The 11089-nt window shown below is 47.6% G+C and overlaps 1 long non-coding RNA gene across 1 annotated transcript; it reads left to right on the forward strand.

The window, feature by feature from the left end:
• The first annotated feature begins 235 nt into the window (after positions 1–235).
• On the forward strand, positions 236–566 carry LOC128810619 (uncharacterized). Its single transcript, XR_008438092.1, has 3 exons — positions 236–282; positions 363–403; positions 485–566. It is a non-coding gene; the product is annotated as an uncharacterized LOC128810619 (long non-coding RNA).
• The last annotated feature ends 10523 nt before the right edge of the window (positions 567–11089 follow it).

Genomic DNA, 11089 nt, shown 5'->3' on the forward strand with positions numbered 1-11089 from the left:
GGACAGAAGCAGTTGTTCTCGCACAGGTCTCAGTTTCTGGTGAAAGTCTAAGCATCCCCTTTTTTTTTTTTTTTTTTTTTTTTATTTTAGGCGGTCCTCTTGTGAGATGTCTCTGATCCCAGATGTCTGAGGCCAGGTGGGTGCAAGCTTAAGGTGTAGGTGGGCGTACTTGTGGGGTCTGGGTGGTGGTCTTTTCTCAGTATCTCAGTGTGGTTTTTTTTGCTTTGTTTCTTTGCAGGTGTCATTGCTGCCCTAGGCGTGTGAAGGAACAGAGTCAAGCGGGTGAGTCGGCATTTAGGCTGGGGACTCATAGGTGACCGTTATGCGGCAGCACGCTCAGCCTGTACCTTTTCCTTTTGTAGGTATCCTCCTGGCAGCCTGTTGAGTCGCGTCAAGATTTCAGGTGAGCCGGGGCAGCGGTGCGTCAGAGTTCCGGGGATTCCTCTTTTGCAGGGCGCCAGTTGCATTTTCTGTTTTGTCTTAGGTACCGTGAGGAGGCGCATAGCTGAAGTTTGGAAACGGCAGCACCGAAGCGGACGTAGAGAACGTGTCGCCGTCCACGTCTGGCTGACGATGGATTTTGTCCGGTCGTCTTGCAAAAGCTAAGTGTCGGGGCCAGTAGGTGGGAGAAGGGGAAAAACCTTTACTATCACAGGAGACAATTAGATGTTAGCTTAGAGGAGAGGCCCATAGTGGGCCGGGCCCCTCGGAAGCAGAGGGAGAGGTTTTCTCCTCAGCCTCACCAGAGTCTTTGCCGGGCAGGGCAGTTCCGATCCGTCTTCGCGTCCTCGCGAGGTTTGCGTCGGCGGCCTTCTTCGACTCTCGACGTCGTCGTGGATCTTTTCACCCGAGGAGCCCGCCTTCACGTCCGGAGCTATAGCCACGGTCACGCCGTAGTCATCGCTTTCTTGTCTAGGCCTACTGAGCTTCTTAGGCTTCCTCTTAAGTCCTTTGGCACTAACATCTTGAAAGGAGTTAAACTTCATCATCACATGCTATTGCCCTAGGGCTTTCTTTCCTTTGGCATCATCGGCCTATGACTCATCTTGGACTAGCAATCTTGGGTCCATAAGGTGGAACTGGCAGGCAGTTTCCACTCGTGTCTGTGTTATGTCGTCCGTGTCTGTGTTATGTCGTCCGTGTTATGTCGTCCGTGTCCATTGATTTCTGCGTCATAGGCCTTTGTTACATCTCGAGGCTTTATCGGCATTGTTCTCTGCCGTATTGGCCATATTTTACTCGTGTGCCTTCCTGGATATCGCTTATTCCGGCATCGTTACATTTTTACTTTTTGAGACGGGAAGAAGTACAGGAGACGTTCTCATCCATCTTCTTTCTCACCTTTGGTAGCGCCTTCTCTTCCCGTGCCATTCTCTCGGACTTCTAGAGGGAGCGTATTAGACCCTCATCGCCTGACCGCAGTAGTTCCGTAGCTTGCGCCTTCTCAAAGGCTATAGGGCTCGACAATTAATCTTCCGGAGAGTTACGTCAAGTCCTCACTTATATTGTATCTACGTTGGCTTATATTGTACGTGCTTAGGTTGTACCTACCTATGTTGGCTTATACTGTATGTGCTTATATTGTATGTACTTATGTCGTATGTACCTATGTCGGTTTATATTGTATGTACTTATACTGTATGTACCTACGTTGGCTTATATTGTGCATATATTGTATGTACCTACCTTGGCTTATGTTGTACATGCCTCTGTCGTGCCACTTAAGATCGGAGCTGCCCTGCCCAGGCACGTAGTCACGGTTAGGTAGAGCAGTTATAAAACTTTACAGTTCATCTGTCTTCTGTGGGGGTTTTGGGTACAAAATTTATGGACCCGGAGCGGGAATAGCTCCTAGCCGTCAGATAGTCACTCGTCGACCGCCTCCCGTCGTCTCTGTCGTCTCGCAGGTCCCCGGGTCCCTACACGTTATCCCGGAATCTACCGCCGGACGTGGAAGAGCCGCGGTCAGAAGACGCGTCGAAGCGTCAACGTAGCGTTTCAAGTAAGGGTCGCGGTCAGCGTGTAAGCGGAAGAGCGCGTGAGAGAGCACGATTGTCCGTGTCTGTCTGTGAGAGCTTGTGTCTGCAGGTGTGAGTGTGTGTTGACCGGTTCTAACCTTGTGCATATGGCCTTTGCCTTTCAGGTTTTTCAGCTCTTTTTTAAATTTAGAATAAAAAATCCCCAGCCGGGGTTGTTTTTTTTTTTTCCACCCGGCTGGGTTTTTTTTTCCTCTGTCCCGGCCGGTCCGCGAGGTGAAGTTCATCGCCAAAGTTCGGAGGCGGACCGTCCCGGGACCGGGGTTTTCGTCAGGCAGGAGGATTTTTTAGGAGGCTCCCGGGAACCACGTTCCTGAGGAACAACGCTTGCCGGGGCGTAACAGAGCGGTTGAAACGAGAGCGACAGTGAGTTTGCGTGCAATGTGAAGGAGGCGGTCACGGTGGATGACTGTTGGTTTCTGTGTGCTATTTTTGTTTTGGTCTTTCCTCTAACAATCAAACAAAATGTAATGTAAATAGAAAAAAGTTATATTGTGTTAATATGCGTTCGGTTTCTATTGCCCCGTATCGTTCAGTGTTTGCATTTGGCGCCGCATTTCCACATACGGCTCCGTACGCAAGTGGGATTTCTACCGGTCAGCGTACGGATTGTATCTACGCTCCCATTCGTATACATCGTTTCCATGTGTTTTGCTGGAGTGTAAGTAAAAAAAATCATTCAAAAAAGTTGAATCAACCCTAATAATGATGACCCCGCTCCCTCCCCCTCCCCCTTTGGCTTCTCTGTTTTTTTGGCGTGGTTTAGTAATTTTTTTTTCCCCACTGTATTTCTTCCTTTGCTTCTTCTCTTAGTTTTCTTTCTGTCTCGTCATTTCTGTCCGTCCCTAACTTTCTGTTTCTCACTGTTCCTAACTGTCTCTCTCTGCTTCTCTATTTCCCTGTATGTCTTTTCTTCTGTTTCTCTATTTCACTATTTCTAACTATTTATTTTTCTCTCTAGTTGATGGTTTTACTCTTTATTTCTTTTTCTCTCCAGCTTCTCTTCTTTTTTTTCTCTCTTCTTTTGTCCTCTTTTTCACTCTCACCCTCTGTCTTTTTCACTGTAACCCTTCTCATTTTTTACTCTTTGCCATTCTTTTCCTATTTCTTTTCCTCTCTTAAGTCCTCTCTTAAGTCCTCAGTCCTCTCTTAAGTCCTCTCTTAAGTCCTCAGTCCTCTCTTAAGTCCCCTCTTAAGTCCTCTCTTAAGTCCTCAGTCCTCTCTTAAGTCTTAAGTCCTCTCTTAAGTCCTCTCTTAAGTCCTCTCTTAAGTCCTCAGTCCTCTCTTAAGTCCTCAGTCCTCTCTTAAGTCCCCTCTTAAGTCCTCTCTTAAGTCCTCAGTCCTCTCTTAAGTCCCCTCTTAAGTCCTCTCTTAAGTCCTCAGTCCTCTCTTAAGTCCTCTCTTAAGTCCTCAGTCCTCTCTTAAGTCCCTTCTTAAGTCCTCTCTTAAGTCCTAAGTCCCCTCTTAAGTCCTCTCTTAAGTCCTCTCTTAAGTCCTCAGTCCTCTCTTAAGTCCCCTCTTAAGTCCTCTCTTAAGTCCTCAGTCCTCTCTTAAGTCCTCTCTTAAGTCCTAAGTCCCCTCTTAAGTCCCCTCTTAAGTCCCCTCTTAAGTCCTCAGTCCTCTCTTAAGTCCTCTCTTAAGTCCTCAGTCCCCTCTTAAGTCCTCTCTTAAGTCCTAAGTCCTCTCTTAAGTCCCCTCTTAAGTCCTCTCTTAAGTCCTCAGTCCTCTCTTAAGTCCTCTCTTAAGTCCTAAGTCCCCTCTTAAGTCCCCTCTTAAGTCCCCTCTTAAGTCCTCTCTTAAGTCCTCAGTCCTCTCTTAAGTCCCCTCTTAAGTCCTCTCTTAAGTCCTCAGTCCTCTCTTAAGTCCTCTCTTAAGTCCTATGTCCCCTCTTAAGTCCCCTCTTAAGTCCTCTCTTAAGTCCTCTCTTAAGTGCTAAGTCCCCTCTTAAGTCCCCTCTTAAGTCCTCTCTTAAGTCCTCAGTCCTCTCTTAAGTCCCCTCTTAAGTCCTCTCTTAAGTCCTCAGTCCTCTCTTAAGTCCCCTCTTAAGTCCCCTCTTAAGTCCTCTCTTAAGTCCTCAGTCCTCTCTTAAGTCCCCTCTTAAGTCCTCTCTTAAGTCCTCAGTCCTCTCTTAAGTCCCCTCTTAAGTCCCCTCTTAAGTCCCCTCTTAAGTCCTCTCTTAAGTGCTAAGTCCCCTCTTAAGTCCTCTCTTAAGTCCTCAGTCCTCTCTTAAGTCCCCTCTTAAGTCCTCTCTTAAGTCCTCAGTCCTCTCTTAAGTCCCCTCTTAAGTCCTCTCTTAAGTCCTCAGTCCTCTCTTAAGTCCCCTCTTAAGTCCCCTCTTAAGTCCTCTCTTAAGTGCTAAGTCCCCTCTTAAGTCCCCTCTTAAGTCCTCTCTTAAGTCCTCAGTCCTCTCTTAAGTCCCCTCTTAAGTCCTCTCTTAAGTCCTCAGTCCTCTCTTAAGTCCCCTCTTAAGTCCTCTCTTAAGTGCTAAGTCCCCTCTTAAGTCCCCTCTTAAGTCCTCTCTTAAGTCCTCAGTCCTCTCTTAAGTCCCCTCTTAAGTCCTCTCTTAAGTGCTAAGTCCCCTCTTAAGTCCCCTCTTAAGTCCTCAGTCCTCTCTTAAGTCCTCTCTTAAGTCCCCTCTTAAGTCCTCTCTTAAGTCCTAAGTCCCCTCTTAAGTCCTCTCTTAAGTCCTAAGTCCCCTCTTAAGTCCTCTCTTAAGTCCTCTCTTAAGTCCCCTCTTAAGTCCTAAGTCCCCTCTTAAGTCCTCTCTTAAGTCCCCTCTTAAGTCCCCTCTTAAGTCCTCTCTTAAGTCCTCTCTTAAGTCCTAAGTCCCCTCTTAAGTCCTCTCTTAAGTCCTCTCTTAAGTCCTAAGTCCTCTCTTAAGTCCTCTCTTAAGTCCTAAGTCCTCTCTTAAGTCCTCTCTTAAGTCCTCTCTTAAGTCCTAAGTCCCCTCTTAAGTGCTCTCTTAAGTCCTCTCTTAAGTCCTCAGTCCTCTCTTAAGTCCTCTCTTAAGTCTGTCTTTTTCTTTCTTTCCATCTTTTCATTTCTAACTTTGTTTCCCTTTCTAGGTTTCAAAATGCAGCAGTAGAAACTTTCAGGCTCCCTGGGTGTAAAATAAAAAACAAACTTTAAATAATTATTAAAAAAAAAAAGAAATTATTCCCCGGGAGCCTGTAACTTTCTACTGCTGCACGGGGCATATAGTTTTTCTTCTTTTTTATATATACCTATACAACCCCTAACTAGTGCTCCACCTGGCACATTACAATACCCACTACCCACATCACCCCCACCATGTAGACACCGCCATCTTGCTCCCCATCACCTGACCCGATGGGCGCCACCATCTTGCTCCCTGTCACATGACCACACAGGTGCTGCCATTTTGTAGAGCTAAGGAGCTGCATTCAGGGTTAGGGGGCAGGGGTTAGGGTTGCGGTTAGGGTTGGGGTTAGGGTTAGGGTCAGTTTGTAGGGTTCCCTTGGGACTGTCAGGGCAGCACAGGTTTGAGGTGGGGGCAGCTTGGGTCTGCGACACATCTTTGATCGTTTGGATTTTTGGAGGTGTCCGGCCACTTCAGGGCCACAGGCCCCTGTAGACAACGACCGGTCCTTTTCCCTGGGAAAGAAAAGTGGCCAGCCAGGGCAGTTAAGACTCGTTCTGTGCCTTCTTTGGGGGCCAGGAAAAAGGGGTGAAGACTCGGGGCTCTGGTGTCATTTGGGGCACCCCGAGGTCCCTAGGAGAAGGACGCACGCTGCGGCGGAGGAGCAGGTGGGTGGTGAATGAGGGGGGGTCCTGCCGGGTGCCGTCCCCCCGAGGGACCCAAAGCTGCCCCAAAATGCACAGGGAGGGGGGTGTGTAGAATACTACTAAATCCCGGCAAATGTTTCGTTTTTATAGGTCTTGGTAAAAATAGGAAAGTATTGCTAAATTCATTTGGAAAGAAAGCCAGAACAGCCCCAGGTATGCGCTGTGAGGATGTAATGTATAATTAATATACGTGTATATATAAATATAAATATAAAATAGAAAAAAATACAAAATCACAGAAATCGATACAATACCTAATAGATATTCTAGTGTATATGTCTTATTATACCACATTACATGTAATATATTATATATATCTAAATATAGTACGTCAATATACTGTAATATAATATACAAGAGCATATAGATGTAAATATCAAAAGCATGAATATAGAAATATTCAAATATAGTTTAAAATAAAAGGATTTTTAAAATGTTGTATTTGTTAGTAGGCAGGGTTTTTATTGTAAAAATTAGAAATAGAAATAAATTAGAAATCTATGTATAGAAGTATAGCATACGTACATTAAAATCTATATAAAAATTAAAATGTAAGTAAATAGAAGTATTAGCAGTATGTATGAAATATAATATATAGAATATTTTATCTATCTTGTTATCTTATTATATATATGATATACATTTATAAATATAATCCATCCATAGAAAGTATAAATGCAAATGTGATTATAATGATGAAAATATGCTATAAATATTTAAATATTGTTTAAAGAAAGGGCTTTTTTGGTTTTTATTTGGTTCGAGGCAGGGTCTTTATTTAAAAAAATATGAATATACATTTTATTTTGATAGACTTCTAAATATAAAAATATAATCAATGTATAAAGATAGATATAAAAATATAAAATATAAGTAAAAATAAGTAATAGGAAGAGATAGAATATAAATAACGACATCTATCAATCTACCTTTAAAATGCAAATTTGAATATAAATGCGAAAAATATATAGATAAATTTACAAACAGTTTAAAAGAGGTTTTTTTTTTTTTTTTTTTAGGTTTTTACTTGGATAGATGCAGGGATTTTATTTTTAAAAATATAAACCTTTCAGAAATATCAATCTAAATATAGAAATATGTAATCCATATATTAAGAGATGCATAAAAATATAAAATAAAATAAACTTTAAGTAATATGAATGAATGTAAGAAATTATAAAATGATCATTATACATCAGTATACATTTTAAATCAAAATGTGAATATAAATATAAAAAATATAAAAATAATATAGATTGAAATATAGCTTAAAAGAAAAGATTTTTTATTTTGGTTATTATTGGGTTAGAGGCAGTTTTGGTTTTTTTTTTTTTTTTTTTTGTCGGTGTTTTTTGGTTTCGTGCGGGCTGTTTAGGGGCATTTATTGCAGAGGATGTTTGGAAGGGGGTCGCGCCTGTTCTTCTTTGCGCGCCTTCCCCGCCTGCAGCCCCAGGGCGGGCGGCAGTGCCGCCGCCTTGTGGCCAGAGTGCGGTACTGCAGCCGTCGCCCGAGGTCCTCCCGCGGCCGCCATCTTGGGAGTGGGTTGTCGCGGACTCGCTTGACCTTCCCAATATGGCGGCAAAAAAAGGCGGGAAAAACTAGGACCACGGTCTGTTTACTGCACTGCCTGCACGCCACCCTGACGCCGGCGCCGCCCCGCGGGATTTTTTTCGCTTTTTCCCGTGTCGTGGCCACGGACTGTGAGCTCAGCGGCTGCGCGGGCGGTCAGGTTGTGAGCGGGCGCCGACAGGCATCGGCAAAAACGCCTCTCCCTTCCGAGGGCCTCACGCGGCCGCCATCTTGAAAGTGTCGCGGCGGCCGGGACACTCTTGACCTTCTCAATATGGCGGACAGTCGAAAAAAAAAAAAAAAAAAAAAAAAAGCGCGGGAAAATCGTGGTCCGCGTGCTTTCCCGCGGCCTTGCCAGTACTGCGGACGCGGGCTGTTGCCACACTTGCGCCGCGGACGGGTGGGTTTCAGGCAGCATTTTTCTTTTAAATAAGAGATCGTTAATATTAATATAATAGAGCTAGAATTTGGTTACAGGCAGGGCTTTTATTTTAAATAACAGAACTATTTTTGCAATATAAATATAGAAATGCATCATATATATATCTAGATCTATAAAAAGATAAAATAGAAATAAATAGAAGTCATAGGAAGATATTTAATATAGAATCGAAATGACATCATGCATCAATATACATGATAAATGCGAATGTGAAAAGTAGAAATATGAAAGATAGCTAGAGAGAGTTTAAAAGAAAAGGATTTTGGAGGGGTTGTATTGGGTTAGAGGCAGTGTGTTTTAGTTTGTGTGCGGGTGTTTTTTGGGCCGTTTATTTTTCAGGATTTTTCCAAGGGGATCGCCCCTGTTCTTTTCTGCCTCCCTTCCCTCCGGGCGAGCGGCAGCCCCCGGCTGTGGCCGCCGGCGGCGGTGCTGCCGCCTTGTGGACAGAGAGCGGTACTGCAGCCCCCCCCAGCCAGCGCCCTGCCCCTCGCCGCTGGGTGCCGGCTGAGGGGGGAAGGACGGCCGCCGAGCGTGGGAAGGGCGAGGCGCGGGAGCGAGCGGCAAGCGGGGCGGTGTCTGTAAATAGAGGGGAGGGGTGAAGGAGATTCGGGAGAGCAAAGGGACCCGATGACCGAGAAGAACGGCAGCGGCGAGGGCGGCCCGGCGGGGCCGCTTTCGGCGGGCGGCGGAGGCGCGGTCGCAGCGCTCACGGGCCGGGGGCGGCGGGCGGGGGGCGAGCGGCGTCGGAACAGGGCTGCACTCCCCTTTCCCGATCCCCGCGCGCGTCCCTCTCTAGACGCTGGAAGCGACCGCGTGCCGGAAAATGCCGCCGGGGCGGCGCGCGGGCGGCGGAGCGGGGCCCCGGCTTTCCCCGCCCCTCCTGCCGCCATCTTTGGAAGGTCAAGCGAGTCGTCGCCGTCCCGCCGCGTCCCCGTCTCGTCCCGCCGCGTTCCCGCCGCCTCCCCGAGCTTCCCCGCCGTCTCCACTCTGACACGATCCGCCCCCGTCCCGGACCCCCTCCGCTGCAGGGAAATGCAGGAGAACGCGAAAGCATCGGGGCAGAGCAGCCGCTGGAGGTGCCCGAGCCGTCTCCCCCCCTTGCCCGCAGGGCCGGAGTTGCCCACCGCCGGGAGCTGACAGGTACGCTGACAGCACGGGCGGCTCCGGCACGCTTTGCCTCGCTGTGTTCCGGTGCCGTGCTGCTGCGGGAGGACGGGGCCAGCGCTCCAAAGGCCAGAGCAGAGCGCTGGCGAATGGGAGGCGAGGAAGGCTTGGGCTAAGGATGGATTGCAACCGGGCTGCCTGTAAGTGCGCAGAGAGACCTTTGTCATCCACGCTGCCAAAAGGAGCACCTGGCACGCCCTATAGGTGTGCCTTGTGTTGCACGTGTTTTCATTTCCTGTTTGTGTCATCCCAAAAAGCAGGGACGGAGCAAATGGGACTGGTTCCCACTGTTGCCGTGTGAAGGCTTTTTCCAGGCTGCTGTATTGATGTCATCTTTTTTTCACCCCAAGCTTGGCTTCTCCCATGCTTTTCCCGTAGCTGCTGCATTGGGTGTCCCCAGGAGGGCTGGGTTCCTCAGCAGGGGGTCTTAGGAGTTGCTGTGGATTCTGATTTTTCTGAAGCTGTATGGAGGCGTGCTAGCGAATCAGCTCTTTTCTCTCCTGAAAAGCTTTCCATCTATGTCCACCCGTGCGTCTCTGTGTTTTAATCACATAGCCGGACGCACTGAGGTTTTTACTTTCTAAGCCAAAAGCTGAAGCAGATGAGTGTTTGCTTTGTGTGTGTGAGGAGTGGCATTTGTGCTGGAGAGCTGCGGTTGGGAACAAAAGATGGACTTAATGTGCTCTGGGGACGGGCACGGGAGGAAACGCACAGAAAGGCAAGCAGTGATGATTGCGGAGGAGAAATGAGAGGTGGTTGCTTCCGATCCGTGGGGACTTTCCTTGGGAATGATCGATCAGAGAGCATATGGAAGTAGAGAGCATCTTCTGGCTGCTTCTGTTCTGTAAACTTCTCCCTGGCTTCACAGGTCCGTGCTGGAGAGTGGGAGAAAGGTCCCTGCTGTTTGCCGTGTCCTGGGTGGGCACAGAGCTCTGACCTTGGCCAGATGGGCTGGTGAGTATTGAATCAATCCCTGCCTCCTCGTGAACAAGTTGTTTGAAGGAGTTTGAGGCAGGGACGGCTTTTAGCCGGCTGCAGTTCAGTTTCTTTCTCACAGGTTTCCGGGTGTTTTGATCCTGACGTCGCCAAAGCCTCAGGTTTGCTGAATTGGGGCTCTTACCTGTGTGACCCGTAAAATGTCCCGGAAGCTGATCGATGTCTTTGTGCTCCCGCTGTGTTCATTTGGGCTGTGCTTCAGGCTTCTCTCCCGGGGCCCTTGCCGTTGCTGTATCTCTTGGATGCCGTGCAGAACGGAATCAGGCAGCCAAGCCTCAGGTTCACCTTCTCCCTCACCCTCTGCGCTGCTCGTGTGGCACAGCAGATCCTGAAGCCAGGTACTGGAACGTGCTGCGTGTGTCACTGCTGGGGTGAAAAACAGAGGCCTGGGGAGTGTCGATCCCCTCACCTGCTCTGTGCTCGTGCGCTCTTGCCTGAGCTTTTCCTCCTGGGCAAGAGAAGGGGAGGGTGGGCAGCAATGGGAACGCGCCTCAGAGCAAAGCCCTTCTGCAGTTGCCGGGCTGTTCTCCCAGCTCGGAGCGCTGCACGCTCACTGACTGCAGCTTCCACGAATTGTCATCCGTGCTTGTGGATTGGGAGCGCTGTCCTCCTCCACCATGCCAGCTTTTTCTCTTTACAGAGGAGCACGTGTACATAAGGGTAAAGAGATTCCTTCTGTCGCACCGGTGTTTGGACCTGAGAAAGGTACCGGGTTTTCTCCAGCTTTTCTACAGTTTTGATTTTGAGGTGAGAGTCCCATTTTAGGTACCCAATAATTCTTCAGAAATGTATTAGAAACAGCCGCAAAAATACAATGAGACCTCATTCTCCCACAGGTAGTTAATTAGAAGCGTCTTTCTTCTGTTTCATATAGGAATTCAAAATGTTATTTCTGTGAGGTTTTTGTTGTCTTCTTAATACTAACGCACAATGAGTTGTGCTGCGTATGCTCTGTGAGCACGAGAAGAGAATGTTCTGCCCCGGCTAGCTACAATTCCCCTTTGAGTTTAGGTTAGTAACTTTGAGTTCAACTGAAGTATTTTAGAAACAGCAACTTCTAAAATTCCATTTCCAC

Source organism: Vidua macroura, chromosome 8, assembly GCF_024509145.1.
Source record: "Vidua macroura isolate BioBank_ID:100142 chromosome 8, ASM2450914v1, whole genome shotgun sequence".
Lineage (NCBI taxonomy): Eukaryota > Metazoa > Chordata > Aves > Passeriformes > Viduidae > Vidua > Vidua macroura.